Genomic DNA, 19,129 nt, shown 5'->3' with positions numbered 1-19,129 from the left:
AGTTACTTATAAAAGGAGTCACTGTGGGCAGTTCAATCTGCCTTCTTTATTAAGGACTTCTTATCTATTAAACTTATGAAAATACTATTTGTATTAAATCTTTGCCAGGCTTGTGATAAAAGTGTTTTGTCAGCTTTTAAACCTCATGAGAATATGGCAAATAGTTAATAACATTTCCAAAAGGAACAAAATAGATTGAGTCTGGATGTCTGCCTTGGAAGTAAGACTATAGAGAAACATCTTGAAAATTAATCAATATTCATTAAGTACCTATAGCATGACCATTGATACAAAGGCAGAAATGAAACAATCTCTGTCACCCAAATAGTTTGTATTCTATCAGAGCATACACACACACAGACACACACACACATACACACATATGTTCATGTGCTGGTATGCTCATGTGTATACACACATATGGTCACATACACACAACTAAATATATTGCAGCTAGGTGGTGAAATGGATGGAGTCGGGAAGAGATGAGTTCAAATCTGGCCTCAGATTCTTACTAGCTGTGTGATATTGGGTAGGGTACTGAACTCCTATATGCCTCAGCTCCTCATCAATAAAATAAGGAAATAATGGAAAAGGAAATGGCAAACCACCCCAGTATCTTTGTCAAGAAAACACAGGGACAAATTCCATGAGGTCATATAGAGTCAGACACATTTGAAGTACATATATATATATATATATATATATATATATATATATATATATATATATATATATATATATATATATATATTCTTTTATATTCCTTTGTCTCTCCTCAGGGATTAGACCATTATAGTGACTTAAAGTACCGAGTAGGCATTTATTACCCCATGTTCACAAAAATAAAATTTCCATTACACAATAGTGATGTAAAAGTCTAGAGAATTTCAGAGATTTTCAAGGAGATGGTTAACACTTTCATCTGTTAGACAAAAAGTCAAGGAGGATAACTGTTGAGAAAAGGTAACTACTAGTTATTAATTTGATTAAAAGTCCTGTAAAATTATCAACTCATGAACTGATGCTTGACAATACTCATAACTCATTATAAATTCAGCAAGCGCTAAGAAGGTTGTCACCTTTCCCCTCTGATCCCTTGCTATCCCTATGACTTCAGAATTTCATGAGAATTATCACTTCCACCCTAAAGCACCAATGAATCATTGTGTTCACGACATGAATTTGTTCATGATTGTCAGAAGAGCTGCCTTATAAGTCTTGAAAATATAATAAAAATCCCAACCAGTTACTGTTATTAAAATGCTAATATTAATTCACAAGAATAGAAACTTTGGAATCAAATTTCTTTCCTGATTGTATCTAGATGAGAATCTAAACATTTTTGATCTGTGTTCTGCTCCAGCTTGAAAAAGCCATTTGCATTTAGGTGGTTGTGAGGATACATTTACAACATGGCAATGGGGTCTCTGAATTCACTGGTCATGAGGTCAATAGCTTTATTGTACCAATTTTTTTTTTTAGTTTAGAAAAGGTGCCAAAAAAAGAAGAGTTCTTTAATTCATGGCCTTGTTTAGTTAATATGAGGCTGGGAAAAGAACCTTTTTTATTTTTCCTCTTCTGGATTATAGAACTCTATGAGAATAGGGATCATTTCCTAATTATCTTTGTTTCTCTTACAATACCTAGTAGGTGCTTACTAAATGGTTTTTGAAATATATAGTATATAAATTTATAGTTTTTCATAGCTGACAATATTCTCTATGATAGAGATGCTTTTTTTCTTTTATATGATACATAATCACTTTAATTATGCTCCTAACACCACCCTTCAATGTAATTTGAAGCCGAAGACAATCATTAGAAAGGAATATTATATTTTCAGCTTAAATTGAGCTGTAATTCATATACCTGCTGTGTGTATTCAGAGAACAAGCCTCCAACTGTGATATTAATATTACATTGTTTATCAGGAAGGTAACTTGCTGGCATATTTCAAGTGAAAGGCCAGGATTATGCCCTACTGGGATAATAATAGCCTATTTCTTTGTACAAAAGGATTGATCTAATTATTTTTTTAATGATAGGAAACACATGTGACTACCTGAAATTCCATTAATATGACACTTTTCTATATGTTCAACATGAAATTCTCTTACATAAAATTCATTTAAAAATCTTATAACCATAAACTATTGCCTAATACAATGACAGTAGCTACAATTGTCAGAAGACTTTTAAAACTAAAGTAATTTCCCCCAATGTGGTCTTCATAATAATTTTACAAAAAAAAATCTAGAAAAGGTTGTGAAATAAAACAGTTACCTTTTTAAAGATTTTTGGAAGGTGAATGTTAAGGAAGCATGCTTGATTTAAGGCACTTTAGTGACCCTACATCAAGTTATACAACTCTACTCATACAAAGAAAGATATTTGCCTATTTTGTGGCTGTCTTGGGGAATAGTCACACCATTTATTAAAGTATTAAGATACAAAGATATGAAAAAATCATATTTTAGGAAATAGTTCATCTTCTGTTAGATTATATAGTTATTTATGATAATCTTGACTACATGCTAATTTTTTGGGGGGAAATAGAAAGTTTTTCTTCTCTTTAGTTGCACATTCTAATTTCACAGAAGCATCTTGTAGAAAGCTTAGTACCCAATGATAAATTCATAAGCATTGTGTAGATTTTAAAATTTATAATCAAAAACTAAATATTATATTTTATAAAGTTTTATTAATAATCACTAAAAGAATGGCCTGACTTCAGTCCAGTTGCAGGTCTAAGAAAGGAAGAGGGAGGAGTTATAGCCACTTAAATACAATCATGCAAAATGTGGGGATGCAGGAAAATGGAATTTTGGGAAATACTAAGGGAATTCTGGGGGATGAAGATCAAAGGCTCAAAATCTCCATTTATACATACCCTCCTGGGATCCTATTGGGAAACCAGTTTCCCCCAAAGGATCATAGAAACATAATCAACTTAAAAATTGCAATAATTTGTGAATAAAAGGAAAAGAAAACAAAACCAATAATTACTGGGTTGACAAAAAGCCAATTTGGGGGAAGCCCCCTTAACATAATAGTATAGATTCAAAACAAAGGCATTTCAACTCCCATAGTTCAATTCACATCCCAAAGTTCACTTTGGATCTTCTGGTATAGCATGTGGTCTCTACAGGCACCTATCTTCATGGTGCATTCTGGATTCTGGGAGGTAGCAAGTTTCTAATCCTAAAATTGCTCAGATTTAAATCAAAGTTCACAACAATAACTTGGCCATCCTGAGGTGAATAATAACAAAAACAAAGATCACTCAGGGTTGTATGGATGTGTAATGAGGTATATGAATCAACTTGCAAAAGAAAATTAAAAAAACATGAAAATCAAATAAAAGAGAAAAATAACTTGTGGATGAAATACAAAATGTTGAAGTCTTATGTCTAAAAAAATATAAGTAAAGGAAAAACAAATCTATAACAGGTCCTTTAATCAGGGCCCTTAAGAAATTATGTACTACCCAATTAGTAGTTAGGATTATAGAAAGTTTGCAATACTATGAAAGACAGAAAAGGGACTAGATTTCAGCAGCAAATGGGAGTCAGGATGGCATCAAAAAGGTGCTTAATAGAATGTGGCTTAGATGTGAATTTTAGATTTACTCCACCCTGCTTAGACTAGCAATCAGGAATGTTTACACCCCTATGCAAGGATTAATTGTTGAGAAGGATGACCTATGACAGACATGTGCTAGCAAATGACAAATAAGAAACAACTGACAGATCCCCTGGGCTGTTCTAAGTCAAGCTTAAGCTACCATTGGTACATGTGAGACGCAGGAAGTGATGCCAAAAAAGTCTATATATTTGTGTCACTTCCTCTTGCCACTCTCCCTTGGGTGGCAGAGGAGTTGAGCTAGGGGTCTCTCTCTCAGAGTTGTTGGGTTCAACTACTAGGGGTTTGGCTCATGGCAGCGTTTTGGCGTCTTAGTGTCTTGGCATGGGTCAGGTGAAGTGTCTTCCCTGAGCTCTCTCGGAGTTTAGGCTGATTCCTTTTTTTCCTTTACCTTTCCTAAAACACTATCCTCCTAGGAGGCACCTCAGTTCAGAGGAGGCCTCATGGCTGGAAGCTGAGCTAGATTAAATCTTGGAGAAGGCCTCGTGGTTGAGGTCTTTGAACTTCCCTTGGTTAAGGCTAGGCCAGAGAAATCTTATAACCTTTTCCCTCTCTTCTTATTAATTCCTTCCCTTTATATTAATTAAAGCACCATAAAATTCCCAAACTGACTTGAATTTTATTGGGATTTGAATTAATCCCTGGTGACCATAAGTATAATATATTAGTTCTCTATTAATTATATTAATACATATAATATATTAATTAATAATATTAATATAATAATTAATAATAAATAATAAAAATAATAATTAACAATTAATTAATAATATAATATTATAATAATAATTAATATAATAATATATTAGTTCTCTATTAATTGTTGAAGAGTGAAATGAGCAGAACCAGGAGAACATTAAACCCAGAAACTGAAACATTATGGGATGATCAAATGTAATAGACTTTGCTACTAATGATAATGCAATGATCCAGGGACAATTTTGAGGGACTTATGAGAAAGAATGCTATCCACATCGAGAAAAAGAACTGTGGGAGTAGAAATGCAAAGGGAAAACATGATTTTATGACTTTCATATATGATATATGATTTGGGGTTTTTGTTTTAAATGATCACCATATTATAAATATAAATAATATGGAAATAGGTTTTGAGTACTAATACGTGTGTAATCCAGTGCAATTGCTTGTTAGCTTGGGGGAGGGGGAGGAAGAGGAGAAGGAGAGCAAATGAATCATGTAACGTTGAAAAATTATTCCAAATAAAAAATAAAGAATATTATGGTCAAATTGGAGAAACAAGGTATAAATAGATAAATGAAAGAGTATTTTAATGTTATGTTGCAGTTACTTAGCTTTGTTTGAGAGTGTATAGTGGAGTAAAAGAGATCAGTGTTAAAGTGCTTTCCTTTTTAAATCATGAACTAACTGGATATGTAATTCATTTTTTTTTGTGTGTCTTATCCAACTCTCCATGACACCGTTTAGGATTTTCTCAGTAAAGATGCTGGAATGCTTTGTCATTTCCTTTCACAGCTTATTTTAGAGAAAACTGAGGTAAACCACATTAAGTGACTTGCTCAGATGACTTTATAATTGTTAGAATATTTATGAAGGATATTTATGAACTAGAGTACATGCAAAGGAGGGCAACCAAGAATGGGAAGAGCCTAAAGTCTAAACCACAGGAGGATATGTTGAATGAATTTCTGTTCTTTATTCTAGAAATATTAGAGAGGATATGATAGCTATGTTAAGGAATGTGACTGTTACTTGAAAGAGTTATTAGACTTTGACTCATAGGAAAACACATTTTGAAATAAAAAGGGACTTAAGAAATAATTTTGTCCATCCCATTTATTTTATAGATGAAGAACCAGTTCTGTGGGGATTCAGTGGCTTGACCATTTGTATCACTAGGTGGTACCCTGAATAATGTTGAATTTGAAGACAAAAAGTTCTGAATTCTAATTTGACCTCAGACACTATGTGGCCCAGGGTTAATCATATAACCTCTATCTGCCTTGGTTTCCTCATCTGAAAAATGGGAGTGATAATAGAATGTGTGCCCTAAGGTGGTTGAGAAGACAAAACAAAATAATCCTTATAAAGTACTTTGCACAACTTAAAGTACTACATAAATACTGAAATTACTATTGTTTTCACAAGTAAATAAGTAATATAGTCAGAATTTAGATCCAAATCTTTGATTCCAAATTCACTACTTTCCTCCCCTGTAGTATTCTCTTTGTCTTCAGAGGACAAAACTGGGGGCAATGGACAGAAACTGAAAAGAACTAAAATAGTGTATACAAAAATGTCCCAACAATTAAAACAGTTCAAAAGTGGAATGAACTACTTTTACAGGTAATGTATCTCTCATTCATTTCCAACAAACATATTATCTTACTTGGGTCTTCAAAGAAAGCCTGACTGTCAGGTATAACAAAAAAGACTTATTTTTATCTGAATTTGGCCATTTGGCTGAACCTCTGAGATCCTTTCCAACTATGAATATTCAGTGATTGATTCTTAGCAGCAATTCGATTTTTGGTAGTAAGATAAATCATGCTCTTTCTATGTAGTAAAATACAAGGTGAAATTGAATTTGAAAGTTATGTAGTATACTTGGTAAATGTACATAGATGATTACATCATATAGGTTTGAAGTAGATCTTTGTATTTTAAATTATCTTAATTGGTTGTTTATGTATAAAATTTTCCACATGATTTTTATACATTCAAATTTACAGTTTATAGGCCTGCCTAAAGAATATTTCTGAAACTTTTTCCTTAGGGCATTGCATTGTAGTATGCCAAAAACATGTTAGAAACAATTTCCAATTTTTTATATGTGATTCTTTATGATATTTGTCTGTCCTTTATGCTTATTATTTATTATTCATGAGGTTCATTTTAAATAGAAATAGGATATTTAAAACTTATCATGAATAAACTGAAAAGGACTTCTGACCTTTAAGAAAAATTAAGACTAATCATTGTTCTTGTTAATTAATGTGCAAAATTCCTGAAATTAATCATTCTATTGCTAAAGGAATGGATGCTGGACATGTTTATTACAGGAAGGTGAAGGATATCTACCCATTATTGATGTTTAGGAAACATTGAAACACTTCATTCATGATATTTCATAAAAAAAGAGAAATGACTTAAGATCTTCCTAGAGACTTGGGGAATGATTCGTAGAAAGGAGAAAGAAATAGATGCATGTGATTCACCCAAAAGTTCAAACTTAAACCTAGAAAAGAGAAGAATCTGGTAGGGAAAACAGGGAAGATCTCTGGTGAAATAATGATAGTAGTACATTGTCTTTCTCCACCTCTGTTAAAGAAAGAAGATGTAATGGGTTTAAACTTGAGTATGGGGAATTTGGGATAGCTCTTAGGAGAAGTTTCTTGACAATAAAAGATACTAGATACTGGAATAAGTTCCTAAGGGAGTTTTCTGATGATATCTACAAATAGAATACATTCTCATTTGTCTGAAATTGTTTGGTGCCACACTGATTGAAAGTAGTGAGAGGATTTCTTTTATGAGGTAAAAGTTCCATTTCCCACTTTAAGAAGATAATTTCTAAACACAGGCACTGTATTTTTAGGGTAGTGATCTATGGTTAAAAGAAGCCAGAGTATAGCTAACTTTATTTAATTTCAAAAAAACCCAGACATTTCTTGACAAAGTATATATATATATATATATATATATATATATATATATATATATATATATATATATATATATATGTTCTCTGATTAGGAGACCAACCAAACATTCTCCGATTAGGAGAACAACCAAACCAGTGTATATACACTGGTTTGGTTGTTCTCCTAATTGGATTCTCTTTCAGAACATTCATAACATTCTTATGTTTTCATATGGGATATTTTAAGAATCTATCAATTAAATTCAAAAACATATTTTGCAAAGAACCTACTATAAGCAAGATACTCTGCTAATCGCTATGGAAATAAAGAAAAAAATGAAGCCATTCTCATAAAGCTTACATTCTATTAAGGTAGAAGGATGGCTAACATGAACAAAAGGAAGTAAATAGAGAATGAAGAAAGAAAAGAATGAATGTTAACAATTAGTATTTAGCCATGAAAGAAAGGCTTCCTATGGGAGATAACACCAGAATTAAGTCTTGGGAAAGATATTGACATGGTGGATCATTAATCCAGCTAAAAGAAAAAAAATCTGTTAGACTAAAAGAATTAAGACTATAGATTTAAGGTTAGAAGGGACCTTGTTTTGTTTTGTTCATTTGTTTAATTTATGTTTGAATTTTCATGACCCTATTTAGGATTTTCTTAGTAAAGACAATCAAGTGATTTTCCATTTCTTTCTCCAGTTCATTTTATAGATGAGGAAACCGAGGCAAACAGGGTTAAGGGACTTCCCCAGGATGACATAGCTAATATGTGTCTGAGATAGGATTTGAAATCTAGTTCTTCCTGACTCTAGACCCATGTCTTCATGCACCGAGCTGCCAAGCTGCTCCCAGAAGGGATCTTAGAGGCTATCAAATTCAATATCCTCATTTTACAGATAATGATTCTCAGGCCTATAGAAATTATAACTTGCCCAGGGTTACCCAACTAGTAAGAATCGAAGCAGGATGTGAATTCACATCTTCCTAACTCCAAATTTAATGCTTTTTTTACTAAAGAAGAACTAAAAAATACATAGGAATGGTCTCCGGGTCTATTAATGATTTCTGTTATTCATTTCTACCCACTACATGGAGGCTCTAATTTTTTTTAATTAAGAGATATTATTCAGGATAGAAAGAACTCTGGATTGAGAGTGTAGAGTCTTGGGCTCCTGTTTTGTCTACAGTCTAGTGCTATCAAGGGTCAGAAGACTACTACATCAGTGAGAATCTTGTGTCAGAATACTCTGAAACAGCAGAGAAACAAAAGGTGTTTGCTAGTCCCTCTTTAACTTTTATTAACAGGACATGGCACAGTATTCTATCGAATTATGCTGGCATTCTAACACCACTCATCCAATTTAGCCATTCATTTGAAAGCTATTATGTTTTCTAGAGCCGTCATCTACACCCTAGTCAATTCTATTCTTACAAGTCATATTCTATCAAAATTTGACCATTTTCTAGGCCATTTTTGTACTCTTAGGAAGTCCCACTAAGTATTCAATAAACCCCAGATGAATTCTCCATAATCTTAAGGGTCCATGGATAAATTTTAGGGGATCTATGAACTGGGATGGGGGAAAATGACATCTTTATTATCACTAACTTCTAGCTTAAATTTAGCATTTCTTCCCGTTATGAATATAGACAACGAATATAATTTGAGGAGTGTTCACCAGACTGCCAAAAAAAGGATCCTTGAAATAATTGAATCTGTATTCCTTCCCTAGATGTTTGAACTTTTCAATCAATATTCCTTTGATAACTTTAATTTAACAGAAATCTGGTTGCCTCTTGAAGATGTCACATACTTTTTAGGCTTATGCTTCTCTTATTCATCTTGACACATAGTTCCCAGGAATAGAGGTAGTCATATTCTTTGTATACCACTACTGCTTCCAGGCCATTGACTTATTTACAAAAGTAGCAAGTACTATATATTAGGTAACATCATTGAATTATGTGAACAAATTATTTCTAAATCTAGTTCCTTTCTCTTCACCTGTCTCTGAAAATTAGACTCAGACCTTCAATCTATAGTGATGTCTTTGTTGCCAACTATAATCAAAGACCACAGCATAAGGCATAAAGTAGAAATTCATCAGATTGGATTTTCTACTCGTACCTCAGACTCAAGATATCTCAATCTGAGTTTCCTATTCTCCCTAAATCTGATTCTTATTTTACTTGTACTGTCTCTCTTCCCTCTTTCTCTCTTCTTCCTCTATTACTTTTCTTGATGATTTTATCCGCTCCCATGGATTTAATGATTGTCTTTATGATGGTGATTCTCAAATCTACCTATCATGCCCTACCCTCTCTGCTGGTCTCCAATATCACTTCTTTAATTGCCTTTTGGAATCTGATACTGGATTTCTAGTAGAATTCTTAAACTCAATGTTTAAAACAGAGTATTTTCTTTCTCCCTAAAGTGCCCTCCCCCTCCTACCTTCCATATTAATGTAGAAGGCAATATCATCTTCCCAGTCCTGAGGCTTGCAACTTAAGTGCCATCTGGGACTCTTCCATCATCTCTTACCTTATCTCCCAAATCCAAGGGGGTATAAATTTCTTTCAAGCCCTTAAATTTTAACCTTATAGCATTTTTAAAATATATCCTCTTCTCCCTTCTGCCATTGTCATCTGTCTAGTATTAACTTTCCTTACTTCACTCCTTGATTCTCATCATAGCCTGCTGTTGTGTCTGCTTGCTTCAAGTTTCCCTCCATGCCCACCCATCTTCCATTCAGACACCAAAAGATTTTTTTTACTAATATGCAAGTCTGACCTTGTCTCCTTCCTATCAGAAAGCTTCTGTGACATCCTATTGTCTCCAGCATCAAATAGAAAATGCTCTGTTTGCTATGCAAATCCCTTCCTAAGCTAGCCTCCTCTTACACCTTACTACTTGAAACTGAGTCTTTGATCAAATGACACTGGCTTCCTGACTGCTCCAAGAACATCTGGGCTCTAAGCATTTTCTTTGGCTGTTCATGATGCCTAGAATGCTCTTCCTCCTCATATTCACCTAGTACCTTCTCTGGATCCTCTTAAGTCCCTGATGAAATTAAATGTTTTACACCAAGTCTTTCCTAACCTTTCTTCTTTCTAGTGCCTTCCACATTTTTTTTGCAAATATTTATTCTTTGTCTCTCCTCTTATATTGTGAGCTCCTTGTCTCTGTTTGTGTCCCTAGTACTTAGCACAGATTAAACTAAATAAACATTTATGGATTGGCTGACTGTTTGCCTCACCACCATTCATCCACTTTTCCATGTTTATAATGCTGAGCTTGTCTTTGTTTCTACCTGCTTATTTCTAGCTAAGCCTTGTTAATTCTACATCTCCCAAGTCCATCTGCACCTCTTTCCTCCCACTGCCTCTAGTAAATGCTTTCATTACCCTCTGCCTGTACCATTAAACTAGTTTCCTGATAGATATTACAGTGCCTCTTCTCCCCTAATTTTAATGCATCTTTTATGCCACTGCAGAATAATCTTTCATAGTCTTATGGCACTTATCTCCTAAAATGTCTTCATTGGCTTCCTACTATGTCCATTAACTTTCTTAAATGACTATTGAATAAATGAATGGGGCCCTCTACATTTCTAGTTAGCTTACAAAAGTTTATTACTAACCCTAAGACACTTACAGAAACCAAATAAGTAAATTTTTGTTGAGCATTTACTATATAATATGAAGATTGGTCTGGATTATTTCTGAAGTCCCTTGTTTAAAATCCTTAATTCCTATGTCCAATCATTGTGTTAAAAGTTATGGATTATGCAAAGGTAAGAGATATGAGAGAGAACTTTTTGTACCCTTTTTATCTTTAAGGTGCATGCAATCTAGTTTAAAAGAAAAGGAATAATGTCAAGAGTTAAATAACCATAAAATATTTCATCAACTTTAAGATAACAGTAGAAAATAGTTTTACTATAGTACATGACTTATATAGAAAACATGCTATAGTGTATGGTATATTATAATAGAGTAAATTTGTTTTAAAAGTTTTGAATTTAATAATCAAGGTCAAAAACACATGGAAGAAAAGCATGAAATCTTTCCTCAATTCCACTGTGTAGAGCAATTTTATTGAGAGATCCTTTTTACTCTTTTTCCTTTCAGAGAGGGGGTCAACACAATTGATCAGACATGTCTATATCCCATGGGTTCAGGAGCTCAGGATGTGACGTTCTTTTGAAGTCTCAATACCCTCTTGAGAATGGTGGGGTAGAGAAAAACTGAAAATCTGCTGCAAAGCAGCCAGTCTATTTAGAAATAATGTGATGAACTTGACCAGGTTTTAGTTTTGGACAACATTCCCAGATTAAAATTATTTCCTTTACAACCAAAACTAGGAACCTTAAAATAGATATACACCATATATTATAAATGAAAATTTCAAATTAGTCTATAGACAATCTATTATTTGTCCAGCTAAGAGAGTGATCTAGTGAGTTTAGTTTGGTGTGGTCAGTTATCCACCAATCCCTCTCAACTGCATCCCAAGCTTTGTAATGAAGAACAACTCAGGATATAACTAAAATTGTCTCATCTTTATCTGATATACTCTTCTTAAAAATGAAAATAAACAATCAGCAAAATTTAAATTAGCAGAATAATACTTAACAATAAATTATGCTACCTATTTCATGTGTCAGTAACATGGAAGGGAAAGACAGAGTATGGTGTAAATTCATTACTTACGTAGGCACACTTCGGGATGTCCTGGAAAAGCCAAATGGTTAGTGAGAGGGGGAGTGGGGAAGAAAAAGGTTCAAGTTGCTAGAGTGCTTGAGCCAATCTTGAGCTATCTCATATTTTATTTTTTTGTGTTATCTGCTCTTCTAATCTGTCATTTCTCTCTTTCCTTCTCCCCCTACATCCTTTTCTATGAAGATTTTCAAAAACAGATATTATAGTATGAAATCCACTGGTTTCATTATAGCTTTCATTATTTCCCAATCTGGGAAGAAATACAACTTCAAGGATCTTTAGGGCCTTTTGCAAATCATTCAACTTAAAGAATGTCTTATTAGAATAGGATTAAAGCAATATTTTAGGAAATTTTTCTTGACAGATAGATATATACGGCAGATTGGAAGATGGAAGTGCTTGAGACAACGAGATCAATTATTTGACATTTGAAATAATCCAACCAAGCATACATGGAAACTAGGGTAGTCTTAGAGTGAATAGAAATAGAAGATAGATGTGATGGTTATTGGGAATAAAGAATCAGTAAGACTGATTGAGTGGGAAAAATGAATCAAAGAAGTCAAAGATGTTTCAAGTCTGGATATCTGGGAAGTTAAAGATCATGGAGCCAAAGATGGAAGAATCTTAGTTTATTCAGGTAATGTGAGAGGTAATATTTGAACCCAGATCCTCTGACTCTAAATCCAATATTATTGTCACTGTGCCATGCTGCCTCCAGTGGTCATGCCATGATCAGAAAAAGGTAGGCAGGGAGGGGACAGAAATAAGGTCTCCATATCTACAGTTGCATTAAAGAATTTATTCATAAATCAGTGTCCTTCTGCAAGATGACACTCAGGGGCCACCTCTTTCATGTAACATGTCCTGATTCCTTTAGATTTCAACAATCTTTCTTTCTGTTCCGTTTGGATTTTTATGTACTTTATTATTTATAAAGTCCTTGAAAACAATATCATGTTTCCCTCTCTTTGGAATTAGCATATATTAGGTACTTTAAATATTTTAAATTAATAAAATTAGAAGCAAGATCTGCCTTATGAATATATGGAGTAGGCGGGTACTTTAGTGTTGAATCTGGAAGGTTTCTAAAATGCTCTCTTTGTCTGCAAAATTTTATATTATTATCTGCCTCCTTGCTTTAAATTTCACCATCAGGTACAAATTCCTTTCAAATAAGACACGTCAGTTTTCCAAAACTCAGTGATCCTATGGGGGAGGTAATATAGTAAACTACTATCAACTATTAATCCCTTAGTGTGAATTAATTTTATCAGAGAGCTGATCTCAAGGTCCTATGGAGGGATAATTATATAGCCTGGAACACTTCCCAGTTCAGGGCAGAGTCTCTTGGGGTAAAAGTTGACTTTGGGGCTGTAGAGGAACTGGGAATTTGGAGAGAACCCAGAAAGGAAAGATGCAAGAATACTGAAGACCGATTTTGACAACTTCTTAATTTGGTGTAGAATCAGCTCTATTGGAAGTAAAAACATTTGCAGTGCAGCTGTCCACAACTCACCTGATCATTCAGCCAAAATTTCTAAACAATTATTGGATAATTAATGCAAGAATGTCTTTCTTGGAAATGGATATAATAAATAATGAATAATCAGAATCCTATGAAGTGGTCCTACTCAAATAGTGTAAATTCAAGTGCTTGAATTACACTATTTAAAGTTATAATAATATAAAATAGGGTCAATGGTTCCAATCCATTGGAAATAGGCAGTAAAATTTTGAGTATTGACCAGTGCCCACATTCATTATTGGAATTAAGCTGGATCAAAATTTGCTTCTTGCCCAGTGCTAAAATTCCTGTCTCCTAAGGGCAAGGTATGAAATTAGTCTCTCTACCTTCCTTCTTCTTAAGTTCCTACAGATTCCCAACATCTCTTCCTCCTTGTCCCTAATTTCTGTGGAATACGGTTGGGAAAATGCTAAGAAATTTTTTTTTCCTTTCATTTTTCTCTCCATTGTTTGAAACAAGCACAAATTGGTACAAAACTATAGAGGCTGAAAATTGAGTTATTGCCTTTGGTCCAATAAATTATATGCTGAGAAATAATTCATGCTTACATATAGCCTGGTATTTGATGTGATTCTGCCCAAATGGTGACAATAAGGTGACCATATTTCAGTGACACTATTAACCTCTCCACTGGTGTACTATGATTGTAATCTGGAGGGTAAAGGAAAACTGTTTTTCCTCCCACTCAAAATGTCTTGGTTATTATTTTGATATTGGGTAAAGTATCCTAAGCCAATGATGTTAGAGGTTTATAGCCATGTTGAGCAGGATACATAATAATTGGTACACACTTTAGAATCATTTCCTTTCCTTGGGCATCAAATAGGCAATAAAACAATATTTATGTATTGCTTTAAGATTTGCAAGGTACTTTAAACAAATGTGCCATCTTATTTGATTCTCATAACAAGCATCTGATGTGGATGTTATTATTAGCCTCTTTTAACAGGTGAAGAAACTGATACTGAGAGAAAATAAATAACTTTCTTAGTCACATGACTAGTATTTGAGATGAAATATAAACAGAAGTATCCCAACAATATGTTCAGTGCTCTTTCCTCTGCTACTTCTAGATAATATATTCACTACATTGTTGGAAATAAACTAGTTTTTTGTAGAAAATTGATTTCTGATATCTCAATTGATAATATGGCCCAGATTAAGTGGATTGGCTATGTGGCTGGGGCTCCATAAATTTTATGGAAAAAGGACAGAGGTAGAAATGACATTTGAAGCTAATATGTAACTAGTAGAGTGGAAAGAGAACTGAATAAGGAATCAAAGGAACTGGTTTCAAATCATTGTAACTCATTGCAACTTACATATTGTGTGACCTTGGGCAAGTACCTTTACTTTGAACATTAATTTCCTCATTTGTAACATGAGGTGGTTGGATTGGATGATCCCTATGGTCCTCTCTAGTGCTAAATCCATGGTCCAGTACTTCTTTTGCTGCATTTATGTAGCATCAGCAGCCTTTTTCAGTGCTGGGGCTACATGGAAAGGCAACTGGACCAACAGAGTTGTAGAAACAGGAATATAGTCCCTAGAGATGGGCAACCTATTGTGAATTGACTACTTATACTATGTTAATAGTCTATGACAGGTCTATTTGCAAAGCACTGATTATATCTCCCACTCCTATAGTGTGTGTGTGTGTGTGTGTGTGTGTGTGTGTGTGTGTGTGTGTTCTGCCTTCAGAGGTGGAACTGGAAAGTGTTTGGGAATTGGCATTATATTTTATTCCAGGCTCTAGGAGATGCCTTTTCTAATTTCTTTTATTTCTCTTGATTGTATTCTGTGCAAATATACTATAACACCCATCCTATCTCCTCAGTTAGTTAGCCCCTTTGATTATTCCCCTTTCTCTTTTCAATAATCTCTCCTTAGCTATTAGCTCCTTCTGTGATATTTCCAAAACACTTCCAGGACGTTTGTATTCTTATAAACAAAAAATATTCTTTACTTGATTCCACCATCCACTCAGACTATCATCCTGTGTCTCTCCTCATAGGAAGTTCCTCAAAAAAGCTATCTATATTTGATGCCTCCACTTCTCACATACTTTTTAATCCCTTGAAATATGACTTCACATGTCATCAGTCTTTTGAAACTTCTCTCTTTAAAGTAATCACCAGTCTTATAATTGCCAAATCCCATGCTTGTACATCCTTCTTGACCTCCCTACAGCATTTAACATTGCTGACAACCGTTTTATTCCTAGATTTTCAAGACACTGCTCTCTTGGTTGACCTCTTGTGCACCTGATTACTCCTTCCAAATCTCCTTTGATGGCTAATCATTTATTTTATACCCCTTAACTTTGGCTATTTCAGTTTTCTCTTTGCACTACTCTTTGTGACTTTATCAGCTTTCATGGGGTCAATTATCACCTTAACACAGATATTCCTCATATCAATATGAAATCCAAATCTTTACTGAAATTCCATATCACCAGTGACCCATTGTACATTTTGAACTAGGTATCCTGTTGGCCTATAAAGCTCAAAATGTTCAAGACAAAATTAGTTGTGTTCTCCTATTACCCCAGACCCTCCAATCAACCTCTCTGCTGAACTTCATTATTTCTGTCTCAGGTACTATAATCCTTCTAGTTACAAACTGAAAAGAATCCTCAGTTCCTCAATCTCTTTCACTATTCATATCCATTTTGTTGCCAAGTTTTATTGATTCTACCCTGGAAAATCTCTTCTATCTTCTCCCTTCTCTATCCTATGTGACCACTATGCTGATTCAAGGTCTCATTACCTAGCACCAAGCCTCTCAGTGGATTCCTAATTGGTACCTCCTTCCTAAATCTGTAAATCCTAAATTGGTATCTCCCTTTCTCAATCAACTCTACAAATTATACTGAAAATATTCCACAATTATACTGAAATCCAAAATACTGATAATCTCTGTCAAATAGATTTTATTTATTTTCACTCTCTACTTACTATATTGACAGAATTAGAAATAATTTCTTAGGTATTTTCTATGTGCCAAACACCATGCTAAATGCTGGAAATACAAATAGAAAAAGTGAGGTTCTCACTTACCTCAAGGACTTCACTCTGCAATTAAGAATTACCATACAATAAAAGAAAACTTAGCTTTCAGGGATGATGACAAGACTTGGGCATCCTTGGTTTGTATCATTCAGTAGATCAGATAAAAGTGCTTTGGATCTGGAGGGTATATGATTTAAGGCAGATGGTAAGGCTTTTGGAATATCATAGAATGTCATGAAATATGGTTGGTAGTTGTTCATCTCACGGGAAACAATAGTATTGGCTATTCTGGAGGGATCTGCATAGCCAGGGCAAAGGTAATATGCTCTAGAAACCCCCTATTTTCTTTAAGATTAGATAGAAATTATTTTTTGTCATGCAAAGCCCAATATAACTTGTTTCCAGGCTATTTTCACTCTTTTTCCTTTTTATTTTACCTGCATCATGCTCTTCAAGGGAGATCAGAATTCTTGGTCTACATTTTTACCATTTTTACCTGGTAATGAGGTATATCTGTTTTCACTTGTGGTACAAATTGTAGTCATTGTTAAGAAGGTCTGGATGTGTTACACTGTTCTTAATTTGTCCCTCTAATTGCATATTTTATCTTTTTTAAGTGGGTATAGATGACATCATATCCCTTCAAGTGTTTCAAGTGTCAAGTACAGTGGTTAAATGGATATCGTACAATTTTATAGTAATGTTTTAGTCTTACATACTAATGATTTCAGGTAGGTAATATAGGATGGGTCAGGAGTCAGGACACCTGGGCTCACATCCCATCTTTGACACTGTGTAGCCAGGAAACTTAGGCAATTCACTTCATCTGTCACTTTCTATAAAATAGGGAGAATCATGGATTTCTTTCAGTCTTCCTTTCAGGGTGAATTTGAGGAATGTACCTTGTAAGCTGTAAAGTGCTATAACAATATAAATTATTATTATCATTGGTTTTTTTTCATTCCTATGGGTTTCTAGAGTTTGAGAAAGCATACAGATACAAAATAAACAAGGAAATTCATGAAGGTTGAGAATTTATATTGAGAAATAATATAGTCATTTTTACAACTAAATTAATAAATAAAATTTGGCAAGAGTTTCTAAGCAACGAAATCAATCAGTTAAGAAACCATTACTTTCATCCTTCTGTCATCTCCTTAGTAACTTGGCAGTGATTTTATGTATTCTAGGTCAGAACAACTCTGGTTCACATAACTAGAACTAGATCTAGAATGTATTTCAGAGGCCATCTAAGTTTTTCCATTTTCCATTCCTCTACAAAAATTGAGACCCAGGGAAGTAAAGTAGCTTGCCCAAAAAAATTATCAAACAGATAATAACCTTCAGAAGCAGTTTTTGAACCTTGATCATCAGACTTCAGAGCCATTTCTCTTTCGATTGTGCCACACTTTCCTTCAAAAAGTCTATATTCCCAGCTTTCATGATCTAAACTAGTACTACATTGGCCCAGAGCCCCAATCAGTAATATCTGCTATCTGAAAGCAAGAGGTGCATCCTATCTGAAAGCAAGAGGTGCATCCTTGAATCAACTTTGAGGAAATTTAGTAGGGCCAAGTATATAGAATTCATGACATAAGGCTCTGTTGGGATAATTCTCATGGCCTATACTGTACTCTGTGGTGGCGAGATGGAAATTCTGCAACATCATTGAATTAGTTTCTAGAAAAGTTGCTTATGGAGGCTATGACAGAATAGACTTGGGTCAGGAAGCATGTCACCTGAGTTGTTGTGGGAGTCAAGAGAAGTGTGCCATATGGTAGCTTCCTATTTTATCAAATTATCCTTATTACCGAGATGCTTAGGTCAATGTTTTTGTAGTTTGGTAGAGTGTAAGTACTCTTAGCACTTTCCAAATTTTGCTGGCCTTGGAAAGCATCTGCTTTCCTTTCTTTGGTTATAGCTCTGGTATAAGCCCACCCAGGTACAAGTCGACTATAATTACAAAGGAGGGGGAATTTAAATATATTACAGGAGTATTTTCTATCATATGAAGTTTTTTCCCCTACCAGGTAATTTTGATATTTACCCTGTCTTTTGAGTGTGCTTGAGATAATTAGGTAATTACTTTAAATGAGCCAGTGACTACAAATCTTTTGTTGTTGTTATTGTTGTTGTTGATGCTTTTTACAAAAGAAAAAAAAGGGATCAGTAATGAAACAGGTATATTTTGACCTTTAATCGATGCCCCATTGATATTTTATTAGTTTGGTGTTACTGTCCTGCTGACATGAATATGGAAACTAGAATTTGAGAAGAAAAACTTAAATGTCACCTGTACAGGAGAGCCATTCCTCATTTTGCCATGGACTCCAGCTACAATCTGGCATAGTTATAGTCCCTTTGTCCATTACAAGTCTATTTTGAGCTAAGAACTGCTTCCATTGGATAATATATTGAGGTGAACTTGGAATTATCTTTTGGATGATTTTTGAATAAGACAGTTGATGATAATAATGGGGCAGGAATTATATTTCTTTAACTAGATCTTGAAGTTGATGAAAACAATTAAGAGGGCATCATGTGAAGAAAGAAAAGAAAGAAAGCCATAATTTCAGAATGATAGCAATGATA

At 34.2% G+C, this 19,129-nt stretch overlaps 1 protein-coding gene across 2 annotated transcripts in view; it reads left to right on the top strand.

The window, feature by feature from the left end:
* KCTD8 (potassium channel tetramerization domain containing 8) overlaps window positions 1-19,129 on the top strand; it is a 315,809-nt gene that overhangs the window by 129,045 nt on the left and 167,635 nt on the right. The gene's annotated exons all lie outside the window — the stretch shown is intronic.

Source organism: Monodelphis domestica, chromosome 6 (assembly GCF_027887165.1).
Source record: "Monodelphis domestica isolate mMonDom1 chromosome 6, mMonDom1.pri, whole genome shotgun sequence".
In the NCBI taxonomy this organism is placed as follows: Eukaryota; Metazoa; Chordata; class Mammalia; order Didelphimorphia; family Didelphidae; genus Monodelphis; species Monodelphis domestica.
This window is presented reverse-complemented; position numbering and strand designations above follow the sequence as displayed.